This window comes from Gopherus flavomarginatus, chromosome 3 (genome assembly GCF_025201925.1).
Source record: "Gopherus flavomarginatus isolate rGopFla2 chromosome 3, rGopFla2.mat.asm, whole genome shotgun sequence".
NCBI classification, from domain to species: domain Eukaryota; kingdom Metazoa; phylum Chordata; order Testudines; family Testudinidae; genus Gopherus; species Gopherus flavomarginatus.
The window spans coordinates 242,645,713-242,660,391 of record NC_066619.1 but is presented as its reverse complement, the minus strand read 5'-3'; the positions used below and the strand labels follow the sequence as shown (position 1 = coordinate 242,660,391).

At 42.9% G+C, this 14,679-nt stretch overlaps 1 protein-coding gene across 3 annotated transcripts in view; it reads left to right on the top strand.

Annotated features, from left to right (window-relative positions):
- C3H4orf19 (chromosome 3 C4orf19 homolog) overlaps window positions 1-14,679 on the top strand; it is a 77,693-nt gene that overhangs the window by 28,450 nt on the left and 34,564 nt on the right. For 2 of the 3 annotated variants that reach the window (XM_050947917.1, XM_050947912.1), the window contains exon 2: window positions 5,033-5,115. The exons of the other annotated variant lie outside the window; for it this stretch is intronic. The gene's annotated coding sequence lies outside the window, so the exon portion shown is untranslated. The remainder of the gene's footprint in view (window positions 1-5,032; window positions 5,116-14,679) is intronic. 3 annotated transcript variants of the gene reach the window in all.

The window sequence follows — 14,679 nt, the reverse complement described above, 5'->3', positions numbered from 1 at the left end:
GATGGTTTGAAATCTTAACTGAGAGCTGGTCTACACTGGGAACTTACATCAGCAGAGCTATGTCTCTCAGGGGTGTGAAAAATCCACATCGCTGAGAGAGACAGTTGTTCAGACTTAACCCCAGTGTATGCTATGCTGCCAGAAGAATTCTTCCATTAACTTAGCTATGACCTCTCAGGGAGGTGGTTTACCTACACTAGCAGGAGAACTCAGAAATCCCTTGCACGTATGACTGGAAAGGTGTCACCTCTTGGAAACCCACACATTTGGGGTTTGTTTACATTTTCACTGTCTGGGGTGAGTCTCAGGGGGACTTCTCCCTGCCCTCTATATCTAGGTGAGCAAAACAGTTACTTATACCCTCTCAGGTGGTAGATGGGGATGCAAGCCATCTAAAATACAGAAACTAGCTAGAGCACAGGACTTTTCCTGGAGATTAATGACCATCTTGGGTTAATAGCCTCAGACCAGCTTCTCTTGTCAAGCCTGTCATTAATCCCCAGGAAATGGCCAGGACCTTTATGGTTACTGTTCAGATACATCTCCAAGCAAAAAACTCTCCTGTTTCAGCAACTGGACCCATGAGAAATACCAGACAGTGTCTTCCCTCCCACCACAGGTTAAAAGATGAATGGCATCTTGGTTCCTCATTTATCTACTTTCTGTTGTTAATGACTGAATGTTAATATTTATAAAAAGGAAAATATCCAGAAATTAGCAGAATTCAAGAATTTATGAATTGTTTAGTATAACTACACTAAAATCTCACTACAAATCTGTTGTCAGTCACAAATTGATGAAATAAGATAAAATTTTAAGAAATAAATGCCTAAGAAAAATACATTTACCTTTTGCCCCCTGAAAGTTAAGACAATTTTAGTAATATAGGTATTTACTTACCCCTATCCTTATGGTATCTAGATAAGAGGCATATAGCTTTAGGATTGCAAAAATTTCTGTATCCCAGAGCTTTCCTGAGAACAATATGTATGATTTCAAGTTCAGCTGTAGTTCCATATGAGTTTCCTTTCAGTTTTACAACAGAACTTTTAAGAATTTGACTCTGCTCTTAGTGAAGTCAAGAGTTTTGCCATTGACATGCCTTTCAAAAAGCGTCTCATTCAAAATTCATCCCAAACTGCTTTTTACCAAAGGTTGCACAATACAGTTATAGAGTGATATGCCATATATAAAAAATAATAGTAAAGTGAGTGTGACAGAAAGGTCAAGAGCTCGTGGAAATCAGAGGTTTGCAGCTGAAATTTGAATTGAGGTGGAAAATTGCCGAGACAGAAACTGTTTCAGACAATAGAAGTGGCAGAGGAGAAGGCTCTTGAACTAAGTAGCAAGACTACACACAGGGGCAGAACAAAGAAGGGGAAAGTCATGAGGGCAATAAAAAAACACTTTCCTTTAGGTTCAAAATAAAATAGTTTTAATAACCACATGTGATCCTAAACCATGAGTTGGGGAATTAAAATTCAGTACACTTGTTCAAACAATGTAAATCCAGTATTGCTTACAGTCCTGTTTATCAGGAATACCAATGTATGATGCTCTGGCATCAGGGAGAAAGGGTTAAACATTGTTTTGTTTCACTGAGTAAAGCAAACACTACTCCTCTTTGAACCTTAGGGTGAGGGAGTCTATTTTCTTCTTCATGTAACCTTATACAACAAAAGAGCCCTGCATGGTGCATAAATTCCTTAGGGACTAAATTCCAAACAAAGCAATAGCACAGCAAAGGTGGAGTAATAGCTGCCCAGAGAAAGCAGAATAATTTGAATAATGGATGCTTTGCATTTGATCACAGATACAATTTTAAAAAACCAAACGAAATCAGCCTAAAAAGGGGCGCAAAACCAACCAGGAAGGTAAACATGGAAACTACTGATCACAATGATTAAAAGGTTCCTTCTGCTGCTGCACAAAACTGCACCCAGTGTTTATGCCAAAGTAGGCTTATATTTCATTTAGATTTTAACCATGTGACTTTGAGAGACTATTTTCAGGAACTAAATAGGTGTGTCTATGGCATAAGTAATTGGAACAGCCAATGATGGGACATGGAGTTTAGGTTAATCATTTGTATTAAAAATCCTAGGTTAATTTGTAACATGAAAATTGCTTTCTGCCTGGACCCATGACAACTATGTGGCTTCCACTCAGTCTCAAAAAAGTGCTCTCAACCTTCATAGACATGGTAAGCATTACTTTTATAGGGCATGCATCAAATCATATGTCATTGTATCTTATGGCATATAAGAGCATAGCAGTACCCAAATGCATTCAGAAGCACACAGGGGTTTTCTGTCCTTCAGAACAATACAAAATAAAAAAGTAGGATATGGAAATATGCCTTTGTTTTATTGACTAGACAAATCAAGAAAGTTTCCTAAAGTCACTAAGAGGAGGACATTGCTAAGCAAGTGATAAATGGAGAAAGAGGACTTTGTTTTAGGAGGCAGCTGTGGTTTGTGGGAATGACAAACATACACAGTTGGAATTGTAAGTTGTGAGCATGCTCCAAAAGTGGTGGAAGGAATAATTTTAAATCATGTTGTGTAAGTCCAAGAATCGAAAAAAAATTAAAAAGTTTAAATATAAACTGAGATTGGTTACCACTTCTGGTTGATACCATGAAGAGCACGAGTATCACTGATCTGCAGGTTCATTTGAATGTCTGTCAGTTTTTCCATGTTCTCCTTCATTACACATAAGGTCTCAAACACTACTATGTTTTCTAATGCTAGTTCTTAGAGTATTAAGCAAGTAATCTTATGAATGAATTCTTTAAAAATCCTGTTTAACAGAAACTGATCCCATATATTGTGGTTTAGGCAAAATTTAGAATGGAACAACTTAATTACCTGACACCTAGTAACAGATATGCTTGCCAAAAACTGTGATTCATATCGTCTCATCTCTTTGGGGTTTCTTCTTCTCCATTTCTAGTCGATGTATATAAATTCGCCCCGGCAAGAAAAACTATTGTACCTGCTAATCTCTAACTCCAAACTTTGTCAGCAAATGAAAAGAATTCACAGTAAATAAAAAGGCACCTTAGGGTTTAATTCATTAGCACAAAATGTAGCTTCTGTATTTGCTAGCTAAAATCTGCATTCTCTCAATGCAATGTAAGCAGGATGCAGATTTCACTGTCAGGTGAATTGTAATGCTCCGTAGTGTGTGTAAACTCTTAGGTCACAGCCTGGATTCCTACGTCCAACAAGCAAGGACATGAGGATAACAATCCCCTGTTAATCCTAGAGCAGAACAGAAATGAATGAGAGTTTTTTACAGGACCTATTTTGTAATGAAGAATGAGCAAATTCATCTACATCAAATATAACAGAATTAAAGTTGACAGACACCAGAGAACTCTTCTTCACAAACTGACACAACCAGATACAAGTTCAAGGGCAAAAGTCTATTAAAACACTACATGGCATCACTCTGAGAAGAAAGTCTCCATAAACCTATTTACTCCATAGCATCTGATGTGCCTTACCCCTAAGTAGTTAAGAGTTCCCAGGTTTTTCTCAAACTCCAAGGGCAGTATCAAAAACCCACATAATCTGATTCTATAGAACTCAGGCCCCCTTTTTTTGGGGGGGGAGGTTGAAAGAGGGAAGAGAGCGGGAAGGCAAAGTAACTCTTTTGGTTGCATAGGAAACCTTCCAAATATGGACTGAGTGCAAACCCACACTAACCCAAGGCAGGGTTCTTCACATGATTCTGCTGCAGACAGTCTGAAGTGGCAGCTCTGAAAAAGATGTATGTGACTGTCAACTGCTTAACTGGTATAATTTGACTGGTAACACTGAAATCTCAGGATGGGATTTTGAGAGCTTTATTTTCCAACAATTAGGTGTGGAACTGTGAGCCTGATTTGCATAACTGCAAATACATACACAAAACAAATAACTGCATGCAAAAATAGCCTAAAAATAGGGAAGGAACAATGGTGGTTCTGAAAGTGCTCTATATTAATATTTTCCCTACTAACCACTGCTGAATTTCAGAATGACATTACTAAGGACCCAATCCCCTGCATGCGGTTCTGCTAACAGGCACCCATAGGCCCATGCGGCATGCCACCAACTTCACTGATGCCCCACACAGGGTGCATGGTTCGAGCAAGCAGAACCCTGTGCAGGATCGACACCTGCAAATGAAGTAATATATAACGGTTGTACTGCCCTCAATCTTTGTACGAACATTCTACTGTCACTAGTAAGACATGTATACATGACAAACTTTATAGCCCGGGCCCCATATTTTGCCCATTTCATGGAATGAGGTGGACCTGCTGATTATACAGTCCTGCCTCTCACAATCACACACACACTATTTTTTGTGAGATATCTGGAAAAAAAGTTAATATCCTTTAAAAGATAAAAGTATCTGCATATTCAAATTCTATCATTATATGAACATATCTACCCTATCTGTCAATGGTCGGTAGAGACATTTCAATGCAATTTTTATTCAGCCAGGAGCACATATCAGAGAACAATATCTTTACTAGTATGTGCAGTATTATGGAAATACCGGAGGCATTTGATCAGTTTCCAGGTTCATGAAGATTCAAAGGGGGGGTTCAGACAAGTGTAAGGTGAAGAGAAGGTTTTAGGTGATATAAATATCCTGGTCCCTTCGAAAATAAACTGTACAACTGCATATTTGAGTATTTGCTTCTTTTTTTTTTTAAATTTAAAAGGCCAGTAATTCACATAAGCCACAATCCAATGAAGCATGTGCTTTAAGTAGGCTAGTATTCCTATGCACTTCAATGAGTTAAGCATATACTTAAGTGCTTGGCTGGATTAGGGCTTAATCTGAGTTTTGTTTTTTTTGTTTTTTTTTTAAAGAGTGTATGGAGGAGGGAGAGCTGGGAACCCTACTGCATTGCTATGGTCAAAGAGCCGGGGCTAATACTGTTGTAAATATTTTGCAATATAAACATAAGAGGCAGCTCCCAAAATGTTATTGATTCCCTGAGTCAAAAACATTTGCTTTCTTATTGTAGGATCAGGACGTTTGAGAAATTAAACATTTAGAGGAAATTGAGTAAACACCCTTATTGGTACATCCTGGAGTACACCCTGATCGGTAAGAGGATCTTTATTCTCTTCTTGTAGGTTTTGGATTTAGTAGACATTCTTCTGATATAACATTATGTCTTCTGCATTCAGGCGCAATAAGCATGTCATCAGGTTTTTTTTCCTCTGTGCTAGCCTATCACAGTCTAATGCTGATGTGTGGTCATACCTATACAGACAGACAGGACAGGTTCTGAACTGTGTTTCCTTCCAGCCTGATCTTCATTCTGTTGTAACAGCTGACAGCCTCCATGTTTTCACTTTGAAGTTCAGGAAATGAAACATCATAAAGAGATTTTAACTAACCGGGGGTACAGCAGTGACTCACTCAAATTAAAATCAATTAATCCAATCCAAAAAAAGGAGAGCGAGAGAGAGACAGAGCGCAAATGGGAAAAGACAGACAACAGGATGTAGAGAAAGAAAAGAGCAGAACAGGATAAGATCTTTGGGAGAAGATAGGAAGGAACTGAGGAAAAAAGAGAGACAGGAAACCTCAGAGGCAATGCCAGGGCCAACAGAGATAGTACTGACCTCAGCGGGTCCCATTTGAGCTGGTTGCAGGCCCCCAGTTTGCTCCAACCAAGGGACAACCCCAGAATTCCTATAAATATGGAAAAACCTCTGGGCCCCCTCCAGTAGTTTTTTCAGAATAGAATCCCTTTCAGTCACATTCACTGCTTCCAGGGTTACTGCAGTCTTTTTTCACTGCAAGTGGCTCACAGTTTAAGTGTCTTTGTGCCCCTGGCAATGTCTCTGGCAGCATTAATCAGAGGTATTTAAAATATCCAGGACAAGATTATTTTCAGGATACCAGGACAGTCAGAACTTGACGGCAAGGGGCCCATTCCCTAACTGACCTCAATCCTGACTTTAAATTCATGTTCCCAGAAAACTCAGCTGTACATTTAGAATGGTATCCATAGCCATCCTTCTTATATTCAGGACTCCTCTCCCTTAAATTAAAATACACAATTCTACATAATGTAGAGGGCTGCCTATGGGCAGTTATCCACCAAACCCATTTGAACACCTCAACCCAAAACCCAAATTAAAAATAAGTGTGTCCACCAAACAGGCAGACGAACAGCAGAAGGTAGAGCCACCAGCTACCAAATCTGCACACAAGATTCTAGGCATGCAATGACCTTGTGACACTAAAATTACATGTCCAAAAAAAAATGGAAGGTGCAATTTTGGGCACATACACTTAGATGCTCCTTTAGAAAATCTGGCCTACATGTTTCATTAAATCTAGAACTGCTGAGCCCATGTTTTGCTTCAGAAATTCTCTAGTTGGACTAGAGATTCTGTGCTATAATTTAGTCTTTTAAAAGTTCTGTTAGCCACACTCCCAGCATTACCCACGAAAGTAGGTAAAACCACCATAGACTATTACCTCTGCATGGAGCTTATAAGCAAAGTTTGTGCAAGAGGCAACATGGTCAAGTAGAGTGACAATTGGGTTGAAGCGGCCCAGATAGAGCTTTGACTTCACAGCAGTATAAAGTCATGCTGTGCTGCCATGTAGTGGTGGGGAAGTTATGGCACAGAGGACTAATTAAGTAGCAGTATTGCTGATAGACTTGGTCAGGAATTTTTTTGATAAAAGTGGTCTCTCACTGGAAAGGTTTCTCAGGTCTACAGGGAAAGAGACAGACCTCTTACCCCAGAATAGCAACTGGATATTCCCCTGGTATGTGAGAGATTCAAGTTCCTGCTCTGAATCAGGGACTTGAACCACCTTAGCACCAGGCTACTGGTAACTCTGAGGTGTCTCTCTCTCTAAATTGCAGAAGTTCTAGTTTTTGCTCCAATGCAGAATGAAACCAAATGTCAAAACATCAAAACTTCATGAAACAGAATTCATGTTGGCCAGCCAGCGCTAATTGCTAAGAACCAGTTTGTCCTATAGATTTCAGAGTGGTAGCCGTGTTAGTCCGTATTAGCGAAAACAACGAGGAGCCCTTGTCGCACCTTAGATACTAACAAATTTATTTGGGCATAAATAATTTTGTTAGTCGCTAAGGTGCCACAAGGACTCCTCGTTGTTTCTGTCCTATAGAGTTTTTCCTCACAGTTTCTACCCCTAGAGAAATTAAAAAGAAAACACCCTTCCTAGTCTTCTCACCCTCTATAGTCCACTTCTACCCTTATATAATGCAGTCATTGGGAGCCAAAAATCCCTACCGCCTTATAGGTGAAATGCCGTTATATCAGTGTAGCGGTGGCAGGGCTGCAGCGGTGATTTAAAGAGCCGGGGGCTCTGGCCGCAGGGAGCCCCAGGCCTTTTAAATTGCCAGTGGAGCCCCGCTGCCACAGCCCTGGGGTAGCAGCAGCAGGGCTCCAGCGGTGATTTAAAGGACCCGGGGCTCCCTGCAGCAGCTGGAACCCCGGACCCTTTAAAGCTCTGCTGGAGCCCTGCTGCTACCGCGCTATATGCGAACCCGTGTTATATCGGGTTGCGTTATAGCAGGTAGAGGTGTACTCTGAGCAGTGTCCTTCATTACACTGGACATTTATAAAACTGGCACAGGTAAGGCAAAAAATTACTCTAAAATGGTCAAATAAGAAAAAAAACAAACCTTATCCCAAATTGATAGAGCGATTCCACCTTCAACAGGTTTGTAGGCTTTGGTCAAGTCTAAAGTGGGAGTCTGAGATACTATGCAAGCAAAACCTCCCTCTCTATTCTGGCTCAGAAAGTGGCTTAATATGCAGTTCTGCTTACAGATTAAAAAAACAAAACCAAACCTTTTGACTTGAATAACTGTCAACTCTTGAGTTCATTCTAGGCATTGAAAATCAAGCTGTGTTGTTTTCAGTTCTTTCAGCACCAGCAGTAATAAACTATTTTGTAGGCTAAATTCTGCCCTTATTACATCTTTCCAATCCTCATCAAATCTCCTAGGGGTTGCAAAAATGTAAATAAGGGCAGAATTAATTGATGATGCAAGAGTCAGAAATCCAGCTCATTCTCATGTTGCTGTATTGACTACAGTGCTGACAGTAATGAGAGCATAGGAATTGCCATCAGACCAGTGTGTCTGACAGTGGCAATCAGAGGAAGCAGTAAGAAAACTAATATAATCAGCTTGTAAGAAGGTGGCATGATTTTCTGTTCACCGGCCTATTACTACTGTCATCCCACCATATTTCAGTAATGCCTACTTTATCAAGATACTTTATTGTCAGGCATTCCAGTTCACCTATTTTTGAATGTAAGCTTCTCACACTCATTTCTAGCCAGTTCTAGTTTTAATTTTGGGCTGTGTGCCTATATTAATTTAACTTTCTAATCTGATACCCTGTTTTTCTGGAATGTTCTTCTCTGATCAACCTGCCCTTCATATGGTTCAGCTGTAATTTCTGTCCTATCCTTTACTAGATACAGAGACACCTTTGTTCTATTGCCATCTCTAACAGATGTCTTTGCCCTGAGTTCTTCTCAGTACCTGTTGGCTTTCTTCAGCATTTAAATAATCCACCAAAATTATATCCATATTTTGTACAACAGTTTAGTTCCATCCCTTCTGTACTGGCTCATCCTGATCCCAAAAACTCCATGGAACCAAATAAATTTAAACTCTCCCTCTTCTCACCATCTTCTCATCCACATACCCTTGAAGTCTCCCTTGTCTAGCTGTTGCTGCATTTGGAACTAGAAGTATTAGTCCCTGGATTTATACCTTGGCTTTAATAATCTAAGACAAGGTTTCTCAACCCATGGGTCAGGATCCAAAATTGAGTCGTCAGAATGTTCCAAACAGTTGTGTGGCAGCTCCTGTCAGGGCTCGCTTTAGGAAGTGCGGGGCCCAATTCGAACATTTTCAGCGGGGCCCTGCAGGGATGACTTAAAAAAAAAAAGTGGAAAAAAAGCCTCTCATTTCTTTCATGTATTGTTTACTTTCCATAACTATATAAATAATAAAATTATATATTATGTACATTGCATCATCTATGCTGTTGACTGGTTATTAATGACTGCCGTTTCACATGTGGGTCCCAGCTGCTCCATGCCCCCCTCATTGAAGCAGGTGTGCAGGGTTACTGCCCTGGGAACTGCAGGGCACAAGTGGACATGGGGCTGGCTGGAGGCAGGGCAGGGGCTGACTGGAGGTAGGGTCTGGCTGCAGGCAGGGCAAGGGGTGTGGGGCTGGTTGGAGATGGGGGTGTGTGGGGTGGGCTGGCTTCAGGCAAGGCTGTGGGGGCATGCAGCAGGGGTTGGCAGGGCTGGAGACAGAGGAGTGTGAGACTGGATGGCTTCAGGCAGGGGGTGCAGCAGGGGTTGGCTGCAGACAGGGCAGGGTGTGCAGGGCTAGTGCAGGCAGCAGTGTGTGTGGGGGGCTGGCTGGCTTTGGGCAGGGCTACCAGGGTGTGTGGCAGGGGTTGACTGGAGACACGGCAGGGGGTTTGACAGGGACTGGCTGTGGGCACGGGGTGCAGAGCTGGCTGCAGGCAGGGGGAGCAGGGCTGGTGTGGGCAGGGCAGGGGGTGCAGCAGAGGCAGCTGGAGCCCCAGCCCTTTAAATAGCCCCCAAGCTCCCTGCTATCCCAGGGCTTAGGTGGCTATTTAAAGGGCCTGGGGCTCCCCAGCTTCTACCCCGCCCTGGACCTTTTAAATAGCCGCGGGAGCCCTGTGGAATGCATGGGGGTGGCGGGGCTCTGGCAGCTATTTAAAGGACTGGGGTGGCAGAGGCAGGCAGCTGGAGCCCTGACCCTTTAAATAGCCCCCGGAGCCCCTCACTACCCCAGGTGACAGACCCAGGAGGCTATTTAAAGGCCCGGAGCTCCAGCCGGGAGAGCGGGGCTTACCGCGCTCCGGCTGGAGCTCCAGCCGGGAGAGTGGGCTTGCCACGCTCTGACCTGCACTTCGCTCAAGGGAGCGGGACCACGGAAGACCCCTGAGCAGATCGCAGCCAGGGACCAGGGGTACATTTAAAAAAAAAAGGTGTCTAAGGCGCGGGGCCCTCTTAGGTGCGGGGCCCGATTCCTGGGAATCAGGCGAATTGGCCTAAAGCTGGCCCTGGCTCCTGTCCCACGGGGCTAGCTGAGCTCGCCTTCCTTTTGCAAGCACTGCAGCCTCTGGGTTCCCAGCACCATTCAGCTTTAGCCAAGCCATCATGATGGTGGGAGTCTGAGTAGGACAAATTTGAGCGTGTGACACTGCAACCCCATGAGCCAGGTCACAACTCCACTCACATAAATTTGGTCCAGTCAAGGGGGCAAGGCCAAACCTGAGTGGCACTGCAACCTCAGGGTTGCAATGCCCGGAGCAGATAGCCAAGTTCAGCCAGTCCCACAACACAGGAGCTGCAGGGGTGAGTGACAAGCAAGACCCAGCCCACTGGGGAAGCGGGCAGGATTTGACCGAAACCATGCCAAGGCCTCCACCCCCAGACTATTTACTGTTTCTGGCCCGTCATGACCCATTTACACTTGGGTCTTGAGCCCAAAATGACTGAGACCTACTGATCTAAAGTTGCTCCCATGCTGAGAAAGGCATCAGACAGAGCAAGTACAAGGAAGTCTGAACTGCATGAGAGTTTGGTGCCAAGAAGAATGGGATGCTCAAATAACTGTTAGTGGAAGAACGCACAGAAAAAATGATTAAATACATAAAAACTTCACTGTATCCAGTGGAGGTAGAGAACTAGCCATAGATTAGTCAAGGTAGGAGGGACTATGCAGTTCAGTGCCTAAGCCAACTTTCATTGAACTCAATGGAAAGTCCTCTGTTTACTTCAAAGGGAGTTGGATAACTCCTAGAGTGCACAATGTATTACTATTTGCCTTGTGGCCACATGTATGCACTCAGTGCAAGACAGACATGTCCCTCGGCATCTTTGGGACAGAGTTGCTGAACTGAGGGAGACAATTATTTACAGAGACAATGTGCAGGGGCACTCTAGGACACGCTTACCTCAGAAAAGACTGTCTTGATCCTCCAGTTGATGAAGTCAGTGTCATGACTGAAGGACACAGAGAAATATCAATAGCTGGGTGACTATAAGAGACATTAGATGACTTGTCTTCACAGCAAGAAGGTGGTAGATCTCACATAGGGTGACCAGACAGCAAGTGTGAAAAATCGGGATGGAGATGGGAGGGGGTAATAGGAGCCTATATAAGAAAAAGACAAAAATCGGGACATCTGGTCACCCTAATCTCACAAGACATGTACTGAAACTTCTAGTGAAATCTATTAGGGAGGAGCCTGTGGTTATGATACAGAATGGTACCAATAATATAAGGGAGTATAAGAGGGAGGTCCTGGAAGCTAAGTGTCCATTATTAGGAGACAAACAGTTTAAAGATTGTCACTAAAAGCCAAATACATGAGGAACAGAATTGCCATTTCACATCACAACTTTTCTGACTGTAATTCCATGTCAAGTAGCCACAAGTTTTAATGTTTTGTTTTAAAATATAAGTCTCTCTAGCATGCATTCATTCCCATGTGCTTCCCTCCTAGCATACTCATACACCAAGTCAAACGAGTTCACTACATGACATTTTTCTAATGATTTCCTTAAAAAGTCCCTGAAGCATAATAGCCCTGGCTGGGGAATTCAAAGGACCATTGCTGCAGCTAACTGTGTTTCCAAAGCTATGGAGCAGATAATCAGACCTGCTTAATGCAAAAAAAGTTCTGCTTCTACTGAAGAACAGTTAAACTCAGAATCTTAGGATCCTGGGCTTTAGCCCAACCACTGTCTTGGTTTTGTTTATATTTTTATGCTTCTCCTCACAACCCACGCACTTGCCACTTCATTTCTTCACTGCAAGGGGCCTGGCATAAAACTCACAAGCTGCATCCTCCAGCAAAATGCTGAATTAGCCTTTAAGGGGTGTTGGTCAAATGAGTATGCATGTCCTGCTTCCCCTCGCCCCCCCCAAGAGATTCAATCCATTGGGTATCTGTAATGCATGGAGTCTCCACTACCCCCAGGGATGAGAGTCAATCAGCTGCTAATGCTCAGTTTCTAACATGGCAGCCCACTGCACTATTACTATGCCATTAGGCCTCAAACTCTCTCTGGTGTCAAGTCTAGCTATCAGACATAGAAGTTATCAATACAGACAGCTTGTCCAGAATCCTTAATAAAGCTGCCATCAATACATCTGAGTCATTCTATAGCTTATTATATGGCATTCATCTGATCAGGCTATTTTAAAGCCTTTTAAATGTCGTTAGAGACACATAGTTTTAAAAAACTCAAGTTCTAGATTTTACTTCCCATTCTAACCCCATTATTTGGTCAGTAACACTTTCTTCTACCACAAGAGCCTCACACTTGTAGAATATTTAAAATAGACTGAGCAGCATATTACAATGTATTTCATATTAAGTTGCATGAATGTTAAAATAAAATGAACTCAGTTTACAGCTGGATGCATGCTAGATACAGCTTCTGCAACTCCTCACTAGTCAAGGACGTTGCCTATTACTCCCATAAGAGTTTGGGAGTGCTCATGCTCCTTGCAGTCTAAGGCCTGGTCTATAGTACGCATTTAAACCGATTTTAGCAACGTTAAACCAATTTAACGCTGCATCCATCCACACAATGAGGCCCTTTATATCGATATAAAGGGCTCTTTAAACCGGTTTCTGTACTCGTCCCCGACGAGAGGAGTAGCGCTGAAATCGGTATTACCATATCGGATTAGGGTTAGTGTGGCCTCAAATTGACGGTATTGGCCTCCTGGTGGTATCCCACAGTGCACCACTGTGACTGCTCTGGAAAGCAATCTGAACTCAGATACACTGGTCAGGTAAACAGGAAAAGCCCCGTGAACTTTTGAATTTCATTTCCTGTTTGCCCAGCATGGAGCTCTGTCATAAACAGATAGCTAAGGGTTAATGTTCTTTTACCTGTAAAGGGTTAACACAGGGAAACAAACACCTGACCAGAGGACCAATCAGGAAACAAGACTTTTTCAAATCTGGGTGGAGGGAAGTTTTGGGTGTGAGTTCTTTGTTCTTTGTCTTGGGTCTGTTCTTTTCTCGTCTCTGAGAGTGATCTTTCTATCTCCTGGCTTTCTAATCTTCTGTTTCCAAGTTGTAAGTACAAGAATAGTAAGACAATAGGTTTATATTGTTTTTTTTTGTATTTACATGTGTGTAGTTGCTGGAATGTGTTAAATTGTATTCTTTTTGGATAAGGCTGTTTATTCATTTTTTTCCTTTAAGCAATTGACCCTGTATATTGTCACCTTAATACAGAGATCCTTTTTTCATTCTTTTTCTATAAATCTTTCTTTTTAAGACCTGTTGGAGTTTTTCTTTAGTGTGGACTCCAGGGAATTGAGTCTGCAGCTCACTAGGGAATTGGTGGGAGGAAGAAGTCAGGGGGAAAATCTTTGTGTTAGATTTACTAAGCCTGACTTTGCATACCCTCTGGGTGAGGGGGAAGAGAGATTAGATCTCTCGGTACTTGTGTTTCCAGGACTGGAAGCAGGGAATCTCCTAGGTCATCCAGGGAGGGGAGCCTGGGAGGAAGTAACAAGGAAACAAGGGGAGAAGGTTATTTCCCTTTGTTGTAGACTCAAGGCATCTGAGTCTGGGGGTCCCCCAGGGAAGGTTTTGGGGAGACCACAGTGAGCTAGGCACTGTATAATTCCTACCTGGTGGCAGCGATACCAGGTCCAAGCTGGCAATTAAGCTTGGAGGTTTTCATGCTAACACCCATATTTTGAATGCTAAGGTCCAGATCTGGGAAGAAATGTTATGACAAGCTCTGATCAGCATAGGTGGCGATGCAGTCCCAAATCCAAAAAGAGCTCCAGCACAGACTGTACGGAAGATACTGGATCTTACCGCTGTATGGGGAGACAAATCTGTTCTATCAGAGCTCCGTTACAGAAGACGAAATGCCAAAGCATTTGAAAAAAAAGTCTCCAAGCTATGATACAGAGTCCACAGCACAATGCTGCGTGACAATTGTAACGGAAAGCCAAAGAATCAAATGGACGCTCATGGAAGGAGGGAGTACTGAGGACTCCAGCTATCCCACAGTCCCTGAAAAGTATTTGCATTCTTGGCTGAGCTCCCAATGCCTGTAGGGTCAAACACATTGTCCGGGGTGGTTCAGGGTATAGCTCGTTAATTTACCCCCCACACGCATGAAAGAAAAGGGAAAAAAATTGCGTGACTGTTTTCAACATCACCCTATGTCTACTGCATGCTGCTAGAAGACGCGATGCTGCGGCAGTGAACAGCAGTATCCTCTCCCCTCCCCTCCCCGGTGGCAGATGGTGCAATAGGACTGCTATCCATCGTCATCATCAGCCCGTGAGTGCTCTTGGCTGGTGTGACGTTATTGATATAAACTGGGACCATATAGAACATGGATTGCAACCAAGGTCCTGTAGTGGCACCAAATCTTATGTAAAGGGGGTCATATAAGGTGTCTAAGACCAGGTTACGGATTACTGGTTATGATTATGCTGTCTGTATGTCTGTAGCATTTTGGTAGTTGAAGTTATGAATATTGGCTGTATGCTGTCTGTATTGCAAACTTGTGTTGTGTTACTGGGAAAGATCCCAGACAAGTTGGTGTCAGCTCTGTTTA